Source organism: Trachurus trachurus, assembly GCF_905171665.1.
Source record: "Trachurus trachurus genome assembly, chromosome: 12".
NCBI lineage: Eukaryota > Metazoa > Chordata > Actinopteri > Carangiformes > Carangidae > Trachurus > Trachurus trachurus.
The window spans coordinates 10,662,722-10,675,741 of NC_139908.1; positions in this window are offsets into that span (position 1 = coordinate 10,662,722).

Consider the following 13,020-nt stretch of genomic DNA (forward strand, 5'->3'; position numbering starts at 1 on the left):
TGGTTAGTTGATGTGATAAACATGGCCTGGGTGAGGTCAATGTGTCAAATCTTTATTTAAATATGAATTGAATGCCATATTTAGTATGAATGCATTTATATCATCATTTTTTGTCTCATGTGTTCCTTCACACCATTAACACAAGAATGGACTGCTGTGGAAACACCGGAGATGAGACTGAAGACTTCAGTTAAATCAGCATTAAAGCAGAAGTAAGTGGTCCGGTCGTTTTCGCTAATGCTGCGTTCCAGGCAGGCTTTTGAAATCGTAAATTACAGCTTCAAGTCACAACTTACGACTTTGTAGCGTTTCAGGCAACCCACTCGTGTTTTTCCGACCTGTTTTACCGGTGAAAGTCACTATAACGGCCACTCGTAACTTCCGACCGGTGAACTCGTACCAGATCGAACTGGTACGACTTCACGGTCGGAAAAATACGAGTTTCCTTGAACGCACCATAACAGTCCTCGTCCCTACGTCGCCACATTCACGGCGTTCCTTGGCTGCACACACAGCCCTGCATGCCGTTCTCTCTCCTCATTGGATAAAAACTGTAGGATACGATAAATGTTTTCTCTTCGGCTCAGAGCAGAGCAGAGTGACTGACAGACCCGTGTTTCAGACCAAACACTCTATGTAAGTGATTGCTGTCGGAAGATATAACTATTTAAGACTTATATTAACACAAATATATCACTCACTTCTGCTTTAAGCAGCTTCATGAGGAGTAAAAAAAAAGAAAAAAGAAACAAAGAAACAAAGAAAGAAAGAAAGAAAGACGCAACGTTAGTGAAAAATGAAAAACAATAGTCTGCCTCCCAGGAGACATGAGTGGCAGGCAGCCGCCATGGAAGACGCCACGTTTAGGTAAAAAGATACTGAGCTACCGACCAATTTGTCAGGGAGATGAAAACGATCATTAAAGCGAGCTTTCATTTTCTGGACACTGACGTCGCGTCGCCGCCGTTAAATTGTGCCTGTCTGACATAAAAGTTGCTGAATAGAGAGGAACGGATGCATTTTTCACTCTTCTCCTTAATTGCTGCCACCTGTTTTTTTTCCCAGAATGCCTTTAGGGGGGCAGGGAAAACATCGCCTGCTGTGTTTTTACTCAACAACACTATCATCTTTTAAAAAGTCTTCATTTCATCTCATTATGTTGAGCTCTATCGTCCTCTTTGTCAGTGTTAGAGTCCTTAACTTTATATATAGGGCCACTTTAGAGCAGCTACTTAGCAACACTTGCAGCAGTCCAGGCTGTTTAACTGCAGCAGTGTGTGTGTGTCTGTGTGTGTGTGTGTGTTGTAGCAGGAGGTGGAAAATAATCCACCTTAATATCGCACTTTACCCACAGCACTAATGCCTGAGTAACACTCATAAACGCATTACCAAAACATGTTTGACAGAGTCGTTTTAGATGCAAATTGGCCCGATACGTCCTGCAGCTTTTTAGCGCGCTGTCCATGCTCCCTAAAAAAAAAAAAATTACTGCTGCATCGATTCCTCCACATGCGTTTTGTAGTAATGAATCCAGCACATTTTTTTAACCTGATTCAAACGGCCGTGATTAAAAAGAAACTTGCTTATTTACATAAATATCAATAAGAAGACATTATGACAATTACCCGCCCTATTGGCCACAAACTTTATATGCTTGAAAATATACTTTATTTTCATTAGGAGGCGTGAAATGCAGTCATTAGTGCATTAATTAAGGCCACTATAAACAATTATGTGGGTTAGTTTTTTCAGTTATCCTGTAATGGATCATTGTTGTGATGGAATCAACACTGCAGTGGGACTAATTTCTATACGCAATGCCACTTAGGACAGTGCAAAGGGCGCGAAATCCTGCTGCAAGAAAATGAACAAATAGAATAATGTTTGCTCTTTTGCTGGGGAGGGAGGTGGTAGTAGTGGTGGTGGTTTGATGGTGGTGTATTGTGGTGTTGGGGGGTTGGGTTGGGGGGGTTCTGTGTTAGAAATGGCTTCTCAGCAACATCAGCACTGAGGGTCCAGGGGATGAAAAAAAAAACAATCCATTACCTGGTGCAAACACCGGTTGTCCAGAGAGTTCATAGCGCCGTAATACAGCGGCAGAAATGTGCTGTAAATGCGGGGAAGCAGCGAAATTGAGGAGTCACATACAATGAGCGTCACAGCAGGGGTGGAGGTGTGAGGAGGGGGGGGAGGGGGACAGTGGCCTGAAGGTGGAGGGGAGAGATGGAGGTTTGTGGTGGTGGTTCCTAAAACACTGCAGCAACTTTGAAGAAGCTGGAGAAACTTATCTTTCCCTAAACACGAAACACACACACACACACAGAGGAAGCAGGAAGTAGTGAAACTGTAGAACAACACCTGTTTACCTGGTTTATAATATAATAATGAAATGACAAACATGGAAACGTAGTAATTGTTGATCATCACAGGAGGATTTGCTGCTTTTTGCTGTAATATATAAATAATACACGTTACAATCAGATCAAATGACCCCAAAATTATCAATACTAAAGGTAAAACTACAAAGTTATCAGGCCTAAACAAATCTGCAAATACTAAGTTTTTGTTTTAGTATATTTTATGTTTCTTTTCCTCTTGTTTGCTCTCAGTTGTTACTTCAGTTGATGTCTTTAATTCTCTTTCTCTTTCATTATCATCAATCTGCTTGTTTGGTTTTGTGTTTATTGTGTGCATCATTTCCCTAAAAATCAGACTGTGGACAAGGAGAATAAGAAAATTAGCCAGAAGTCCTGTGTGCACTGCGTTGGTTGCACTTCAGTTAGATGTAACAGTGCCATTATGTGCAGACAAGTGAGAAATAATTATCCTGAAACTGAATATTTCTGTGTTTTATATGTCGGTCAGACAAAGAATAAAACCACCATGGGCTCTGTGGAGCCGTGACAGCAGCACTTGAACTATAAAAAGAATATATATATACATATTATAACCTAATAAGTGAAACATCTGGATTCTTCTGCCACTGCTGCTTTATAATCAGCAGAGAGACACCAGAATGCCAAACAAGCACCTAAAGTTAATATGACAAGAAGCCGTTCTGTCAGAGAAGTGACAGTATGGACCTACAACAATAATCTCAATGTCAAACAAACGGATGAGTTAATGATTCATTCTCATTTCTGCACATTTGATCAGTTTATTATCATGTAGCGACATAAGGAAGAAGCAGCATTCAAAAGCTGACAATGATCTGTTGGATTATTATTAGAGATACTTTGATGTGTAAGTTGTAGTAGTAGTAGGCTTTATATAGAAACAACTTGAACTTAACTGAAACTTCACATCTTCTATAATAGAAAACCTGCTTTTGTAGAATAAATACAGTGCAGGGACATGTTGCATTTAATGATTCTTATTCTGCATAAAAACACCTGAAACTTTAAGAGGTGAGGGGCCTATGGTGCAGGTGCAGCAACATCAGGAGCCGCCATGCAGGTCCCCACGGTGCACGTGCGCGGTGGTGGTGGTGTGTACTGTATAGGGGAGACCGGGGATGGTTGTAACAAAGGGATGGTTGTAACAGCATCACTTTCACCAATAAGGGATAACATTAATGTGATCAATATCATGTGTACCCCACTCACTCCCTGACATTGCATGTGGATTTGCATGGCTGTGTCTTAAATGTCTTTAAGAACATATTCTGATAATACCAGTGAATGCTGAACATGTATGAATGGAAACCTTTCAACAGGAGGTCAGGGCTTTCTAATGTTAGGATCCACATTGTCACTGTTCTTCATTTAGCCGTCAGTGATTAATTATTTTTGTTCATACTGAACCATAGGAAGATGGAACATGCACAATAAACTTACATGCATGTCTTTTTGGTTTGGTCTCAGTTATTAGTTTTTAATCTCACTGTTACAATTTACCCTGGTAGTGGGGTAGGTTGTAACAGTGGCACTGATATACTTTGAGAAGTTTAGGGCATTGCTATTTGTAGAGGATAAATGAGGGTACTCTGTGTCAAAATTTGAGAGCCCTACAGTACCATGAACACTCTGCAAGTTGTGGGAGCTGAGACAAAAAGTGTTACAACCATCCCCGGTCCCCCCTAGGTGATATAGGCTGCACTAGTCAGAACCGGGTGTAAATCAGAGAGCAATAAGGGTGGGGGGTGTGGGGGGGGTGGGGGGTTCAGGCCCACAGGTCCCTGTCCGGTTTAGCTTTTAAATTGTGTCTAATCGACTGAGAGCACGTTTAAAAGGCGCGAATGAACGACTTATCACTAGTGCTGATTCGATTTGTAGAGCTAAATGAACATTTGAGGGCTTTTCAAATGGCTGGAAAACACACACACACACACACACACACACACACACACACACACACACACACACACACACACACACACACAGGCTGTTTAGTGCAGAGCAGGTGCAGCAGTTTGTTGTTATTGTTGTTGTTCCAACAAAGCACCGCGATAAACAGTGGAAACGACAGAATCAGAACCAGGATCTTTTTTCTTTTTTTTTTATATTATATTATTATTATTTTGAAGCACGTGCATACAGCCTCGAGGCATCTGTCACAAGGGCGCGAGGAGGCACTGAGAGCCTCCTTCATCCTCAGTTTTTTCTTTCTTTCTTTTATTTCCCGTTTCTTTCTTTTCTTTTCTTTTTTTTTTTTATCCCACTGATGTATATTTCGTTGTCCGCCGGCTTAATTTTGATTTATAGTCCGTCCATAAATTAGAAAAATATGTTTTAGAATTCCATCCCGCGGAAAAAGCGGCCCGTGATGTCAGGGGGATTGGGTGATATTTAAGATGTCAGAAATACATATTGGATTAGTGCGCTTTGTTCCCCCCGCAACAGCAGGTGTTTAATCATAGCTGATGGCTGGAGCGAAATGCGTTAGGACAGGCCAGGCACCAAAAAACTGGAGCTGCGTTCCCATCGCGATAAATCATAGAGGCCCAGTGTTGTTACATTCACACTCACATACCCACCCTCCCTCTTTATCCTCTCCTCCATCTCTCCTCCTCCTCTCTCTCTCTTTCTTTTTCACACATACATACACAGGTATAGGGCCAGCTACGTCACCTTTGCACCTGCGGGGTTAAACCAGTTGATCAGCGGTGTAATTGAAGCAGTAGTCTATTATCATCTGAGCCATGATGCGGTGACAGTAACACAATTACGCACTAATATTAATTTAGGCCTGGTTCTTTTGGCCTAATCAGGATTTACACAACAACACCCTGCTGCGTAATTTGCTGTAAATACCTTATTTTCCTCCTCCTCCTCTTCTTCATCTACTGGCAGTGATAGGCGGTTTGATTCCTCTGTATTAGCACGGATGATCAGCTGAGGACAAACCAAACTACATTTTTAAGTTGATATGAATCTAAATGACATAAATTAATGTGATCCATCATGGTAAAGCAGAAGATGAGGAGGAGGAGGAGGAGGAAGAAGAAGAGGAAGCCATTCAGGAAGTGTAATTGATTTTTTTTTGTTGATATTGGTGGTGGTTCTCGCCTGTCATGAGGTCATCTCCCCTCCACCCGCACACCCGTCATCATCACCGTGGCCCTGTTGGTGCAGCTATGAGCTGTGGGACTGGGACTGGGAGCCGAGGAGCGCGTCTTTCTCCAGGATCAGCCAAAAGGAGGAGGAGGAGGAGGAGGAGGAGGAGGGTGATGTTGGTGGATGAAAAGCTGCAGGGAGGGAGAGGAGAGGGGAGACGTTCAGGAGAGCAAACATTTTCAAGGTCACCCGGTGAACTGGAACCAGGGCGGGGGGGTGAGGAGGGGGAGATGCATGGAGAAAATAGTGCGTTTTGACACCAGCGCGCCGTTTGATTAAAAGGCAAAGTAATGGGTTTAAACACACGCAGCGAGAATGCCGCCAGACTCTGTTGGCTTTTTTCTCCGCAAATTACTGAACGGCGCAGTGATGGAAATAAGGTTGTAATGTTTGGTAATGGAAAAGAAAGCCTATATATTCTTTTTTTCTGGTCTTCTTGTTTTCTGACATACACAAAATAAATTACCCGAGCTAATAACCATGGCGCGTGGGATCTTTTTTTCTCCCCCTTCTTCTTCTTCTTCTTCTGTATGGGAATTGGGAGTTTCTCTCTTTCTTCTCCTCCTCTCTTTTTTTCCCCCTTTTTACATTGGTTACAATGAGCAGTGATGGTGAAAATGATGAAACATCAGGTTTTTTTGTTTAGATTACAGGTGCGCGTTTGGAGGAGGAGGAATTAAGGATGTTACAGGGGTGTTGTGTTACAGGGGTCCTTAAACGCCTCATGGTGGGAACAGAAGGGGGCGAGATGGAGAGGGGTAGTGGGGTGGTTCTCCTGCAGAGTGAAGGAACCTGCAGAGCAGAACAAAGAGGATTGCAAAACACACACACGCACACTACACTACACTACACGCAGTGGAAGATGATTTAATGGTGGCTGCGTGGGGAAAACAACCTCAGGCGCATTAAGCTTCCAGAGAAAAGTGCTAATCATGCGTGCGCGCCGGTGGGGATATACCGCGCGCGAATCAAAGCTGAACGGGGCTCGCTAAGTGTGGAAGCTTTATTGAACATGGAAATTCAATAATCAAAGCACCTTGAGAGGAGAAGCAGAGGGAGCAGAGCTGCAGGGAGGGAGGAGAGAGAGAGAGAGAGCAGGAGGCCGCTGGTTCCTCTGTCTGTTTATCCTGGACCCTCCTCTTCAATGAGTCTCTTAATTCCTCCTCTAATTCCGCGTGTCAGGGCCGCGTGTCCCCGCTGTCCCGCCCAATGGCCCTTTGTCGGCCCGCGTGCTCGGCTCTCCCGGCATTACTCAGCTCAATGACACACGGCAAATTGCATTTAATAAATTAGCTTAATGGATTCGACGATCGGTTAGCGGGCACAGTGTTTCCTCTGGTTAAGCAAAACATTTATATCCCACAATCTATCTCTCTCGTTCTCTCTCTCTCCTCTCCCTCTATTTTCTCACGCGCACGCCTCTACAGGAGCTCGGACGTGTACGTGCGTAATGAGGCCACTGATCCCGTGCGTCATTTCAACCTGTGCGTAAAGGTGATTCCAACACGTGTATAGCCTCTATAACTCACACCATCATCATCATCATCATCACCATCCTCGTCATCATCATCGCGAGCCTGACGCTGACTGCACGCGCGGTTAAATGTCATGTCACCTCCCTCCTTCTCCTTCTCCTTCTCTCTCTCTCTCTCTCTCTCTCTCTCTCCAACAATCCTTTATGGCCTCTGCATGTTTGGTTGCGCAAAACAATCTCATCGGACATTATTGATGTTACAGATGTTATAGTAATCAAATTATCGGCCTGTGAAGGGCCCCGCTGTCACCGCGCCCCGTGATGAATTATAGCAAAGGTCACAGCCTGCCGCTGCTTTATGGAGGCTTTGTACGGTAACGCTCAGGTGAGCGCCTCCAGGGCCGGGGCCGGCCGGGCGGGCGGTGCTTCACACACACACGCAAGCATACATACACACACATTCGTTCAGGTTAACAGGTTCTTGCTCCTCCAGGGAGGAGGGGGAGGAGATGCGGGGTCACTTTTTTTCATAACACAACTTTACCTTTCGTATTTACAGGTAATGGGAGTTTAACTTCCCATGAGCCTCTGGTGCTCAGGGAAGGAGAGAAAGAGGCTGGAGCTCACTGGGTTACTGAAACATGAGAAAAACAAAACAGAACCAACAGTGAGTTGATTTCAACATGTTGTCTGAGCATCTAGAGCCTGATTCCTCTGGGGAACAGAGAGATACTGTTTGTTTTATTGTTGTTTGTTGTTGTTTTTTAAAATATGTTTGTTGAGGCCATTTAGAGATTCACAAACACTTTAAAATCCTGTTTGTTAATATAACAATGATAGCGTCAGTAATAAACTTTGCCAAGATGTTAATTGGGTACAGGAAAGTTATCCAAATGACCAAATACATCAATCAGAATGTAAAGTGTGCTGCCTGGAACTATGGGTTTCTTTTGTTAAGATGGTGCTCTTTGGTGAAGGGCCGGGTCAGTAGAAAAAGAGAGAAAATACCAAGTCACTCATCTTGAATGAAAATATTAAAATGCCTTTATTGCATTAAGGCCTTGGTATTTTCTTTCTTTTTCTAATGGCATGAACTATATTTGGTGTCATTAATGTCTCTTGTATATATAACAGAAACAACAATAAAACTGGCACTATTGATGTTTTAAGGAGCTCAGTTGCTTATTTTGCTGAATTTCCCACATGTGGAAACTGCAGTTTTTCTGTTTTCTCACTCTCTTTGCTTTTTTCGGACTTTCTATCTCTTGCAACTTGCCTGTGAAACACACAGTTGCAGATATAAGACAGTAACATCTTCTATCTGTAACATCTCTGATTGCTGCGCATCACCCAGAGACATGATTACACTGGTTGCAAGATCTGTCAGATTTGATTGATCTGTCAACTCACTCTTACTTTGTTATATATACACAGTATACATTCTTGTTGTGACTGTAGTTGGTTACATGTCTGTCTCCCATGATGGAGATCTGGTTCTGGCTCCATGTGAGTGAGTCACTGGTGCACCAGGTGACGTGTTCGTCCATCTTCATTAACATTAACACTGTCGTTTGCTCTGAGTCTGAATCATCATTCTGCTGCAGCAAAAACTCACTCTGGAGCAAAAAATTACTAAAATATGATATTTTGTCGGTGCAAGCTATTTTTAGAACAGCGGAGCAGAGCCGCGAGCTGCTCAGAGCTACGCTACGGAGGCTATCTCTTGGTTTCCCTCATCAAACTCATCAAATACACAATCCAACAACTCCAAACGCTCTGGTGGTTGTGACCTGCACATTCACCACGCTATGAGATAATAACAGAACGTTACGAGACAGAGTTGTTTTAGAGGTAAATGCAGAGACAAAACTGCCCCGATGAGAATGCGCATCAGTAGTTTTGCATGAATTTACTGGAGTTGTTGGATTGTGCATTTGATGAGTTTGATGATCAAGTCAAAAAGTAAAACATGTTCCAGTGTGAGGATTTGACTCTTTTCTTGGTTTCACTTTGTTATCATTTTGTGGGTGTGAGATGAGCATTTTTCTTTCTTTCTTTTCTTACATCATAAGTATTTGTCTCCTGGTTAAGAAACACCCTGACCTCTGATCTGTTTGAGGATTATTTGGGTCAAACATATTTATGTGACAAACGAATCCTCAGGAAATGAACAACCTTCACCACCTGACACCTTCAGTGAGCCAATGTCACCATGCTGGATTGGTATATGTTACTATCACTACTGTCATTATTAACTCCTGTATCTCTGCTGCTTTCTGTCCTCTCAGTGATTGATGCATCATCTTTGTGCCTACTTTTGTTCAGTTTAAGAACTTTGTGTTTTTACTAAATCTCTCTGAATGCACAATAGTTTTCAATTAATGTATTTTCATCAATATCACATTGGGTTTTGGGCTCACATTGATCAGTAGTAGAGTTTTATATGTCATTTCTAACCTGTGGGTTCTGACCTGCTCACAGTTGATAATACAGTTGTATTTTCAGAAATTAACAGCCTGTAAAAACAGTTTGCTTACAGACCTCAAAACAATGTTTCCCTTTTAAAATCTGTAATTTCACCATTTTTACATTCACTTTTGGATTTATAGATTATGATTGGCTGACTTTTATTTTGATTTGTGTTGTTGTTTTTTACATGGTGTTGACGGTTGACCTACAGTATAGGATGCATGCAATGATGATATAACTTTATAATAAACTAAATATTGTAATATAGTTCATGTTGTATTTACATTCTGATTGATATATTTGGTCATTTGGATAACTTTCCTGTACACAATTCACATCATGGCAAAGTTAATTATTGATGTTATCATCGTTATATTAACAAACAGGATTTTAAAGTGTTTGTGAACCTGAAAATGGTCAATTGGTGGTCAAATGGTTGACTTTTATTTTGATTTGTGTGTTGACAGTTGACCTATAGGATGCATCCAGTGATTATATGACCTTATAATAATATAAATATTGTATTTATTTTGTAGTTCAGGGGAAAACTGCCTTTTTTAAACATTTTGATATTGTAATAGTGCATTTATGGCATTCAGTCTTATCCCATGAAACATCTACAGCCCTATTAACATGTGATTGTGTTGCTGGTGTTGCTGGTGTTGCTGCACCAACATTATTCCTTTATACATGCAAATAAATCTGCTGCTGTGTTTGATGTAAAAGCTGCTAAACTTTCCCTCAGATCCTCGGGTCTCTGCAGAGGAGAGAGGAGGCTTCGCTGTCAGTCCGGGCCCACATTAATCCAGACGCAATTAGGTGTCAGCGCGCCGCTGTTCTCAGTTTGATGATAGCCTTGGGCTGCGCGCGCGGCGGAGAGAGAGCCCTAATCAGGAGAGTAAACTCCGCTATATTTCAATTTGGGAGGGCGCTCTTCCGCTCCGGGGGGCTGTGGCACCGGTGATAAATAAAACGCCCATTTACTCCCCCTGTTCGCCTACAAAACCACACACACGCATCCAAACTGCACTCGCCACCAGGCCCCTAATCATAGGCCCGCATTTGGACGCCGAACATAAATCACACAATTGGAAGCGCCATGATTAGAGATGCCAAACTCAAACAAATGCAGCGTGTAACCTTGTCAGCCCCGCGAGCTGATACCAAATCATCTCCAATGAGAAATGAAACTAAATGGAACAAGTGACACTTCTCCAAATATTCTCTTGTTCTTCATCAGCAGCGCGTTGAGGCCAAAACTCAAACAGCGTAATCTTAACCTAACAAGATTATCCTGCCACCTCCTCCTCCTCCTCTCGTGTAATCCCACTGTATTATGACACATCTGTTATTAACCACTGTGACAAAAAAGGTGGCTGCACAAGTGGATCAAGCCTTAAACTCCTTTTCAAATGTTAACCAGCATGTTTCCCGGGGCCGGCTAAAGTGTTAATTGGCTGATTGAGTCCATTTATCTAATCCCCGGGTCTCAGCGCGGACCCCTCAGCGCCGCCAGTGGATTTGGGTGAAGTGCTGCACACGATCTCTATTCAAATATTTCCATATGACAACTGCTCGCGGACCACTCCAATTAAAGGCCAGTCACTCTCTATTTGAGCGGCCTCAGAAGATCGCCGCTGCGTGCGTGGCGCAAACAAAAGGATCTTTCCAAAGCATTTAACCACACAAAAAAAGTGACTCGGGATCGACCCCGGCCCCCCTCAAAGGCCATCTCTCTCTCAGGGGATTAGATGCTGGATTTAGGAGGAGAATTGGGGTTGCAACACCGCCCTTTCTCTCTCCCCAACTATTTCTTTTCTCTCTCCGCTAAAGAGCCGCTGCGGCCTGTGCGTGTTCAGCACCGTGGAAATGAGATGCGCATTTAAATCTGAGCGCACATGCAGGGGTCTGGTCTGGTCTGGGGCCGCGCGCTGCCAGGAAACCTGCCCACTCCCACTCACCCACCCACCGGCCGGCCCGGGGGTTAATTAAGCGGCCTTCAGAGCTGTGGGGAGAAAGGAGAGAGGCCAGGTTTGATGCTCTCTACATCTGTGATTTCTAGCAAATTCATCCAGTCCGACCTCCTCCTCCTCCTCCTCTGTGAGAGAGGGAGGATTTTTAAATAGTGAATTAGCATTCAGATGAGGGAGCGGTGCGTCATGACGCAGCGCAGCAGAGCGGCACAGAGGGAGGAGAGGAAGAGTTTTGGAGACTGTTGTAACATTTGAGGAAGAGAGGGAGGAGGAGGAGGAGGAGGATACTTATGACGGCCTTAGTCCCTGTCTGCAGCAGAGGGGACACAACAGAGGTGATGCATTCACTGACCGATGAGCTCTGCATGGTCCAAGTGAAACCACTGACACAAAGTCTTCAACTAACAACCTGATACCACTGATCAGTCTCATCTTCCACTGATAAAAACAGGTGGAGCTGCAGCTTGTAACTCTACTCAGAGCTGAAGGTGATGCTGATTTGATCACATCAATCCAACATTTACTGGGCTTACAGGTTTTCTTATATCCACTATGTCTACTTACACATATATCTGAGTCAATTTTACGTAGAAAAACACGACAAACTCATAAAATACACGAGTATTAAAACTTAAACTGTATTGAGGACATTTTTCTGGTTCTTTTATGTAAATCTGCAGATGTTTGCAACCACATTTCACACTATGAGCCTGAACATGATGAAATCTGCACAGAGAAGTGTTTCAGCTTTGATCAGATGATTTCCCTGCTGTGATAATATTGTAGATCAAAATCCATGGGAATGAACTTATAACTTTGCTGCACTGTCATACAGAGTGTAGAGCATCTCTGACCTTTTGACCCCTTCTGAACTGTTGACGTCCTTGGTCGTCTGCCTGAGGGAACAAGACTGAGTCAGTATCCATTTTTAAGTCGTTTCAAATCTTAATTGTAAAGTACATTGCAACTGTTTTAAAGTACTATACATACAGTAAATACAGTTTATCATTATCATCTTATTGTGAACTTGCCTGGTTTCAGTGGCCTCCTCAGTCACCAGATGTGAATCCAGCAGAGCACATCTGGGTTGAGGGAGAACACGAGACTGACAGCTGTGAATATGAGAAAGCTGGAAGCATCAGTAGTTTAAGTTCAAGCCTATACTTATTTTCATTATTTCCACTCTATCTGTTGTTTGTTTGACATTAACATGAGGAAATTGTGCACAAAATTTCAGGTGACATGTTTCATTTTTGAGTTCGAAACCACCAAAATATTGAATGTACTGCAGACAAAGAAAAGCGTTTTTTTTTTTTTTGCTTAAAAGTGAAAATAATGGATGAAACTCTCATAAAAATAGTTGCAGGTTGCTAAAGTCCTGTCGACTCACTAACGGCTGCAGCTGTAATTACCACGAATCATTCAAGAATCAAGAAGCTTCAGGACAGAAACCTGCTGCTGCTGCCAAAACAAAACACAACACAACAAGATCAAATCAGCAGAAACTACAACGACTGTGTTGCGTCTGCAAATCATGAAAAAAGGCAGA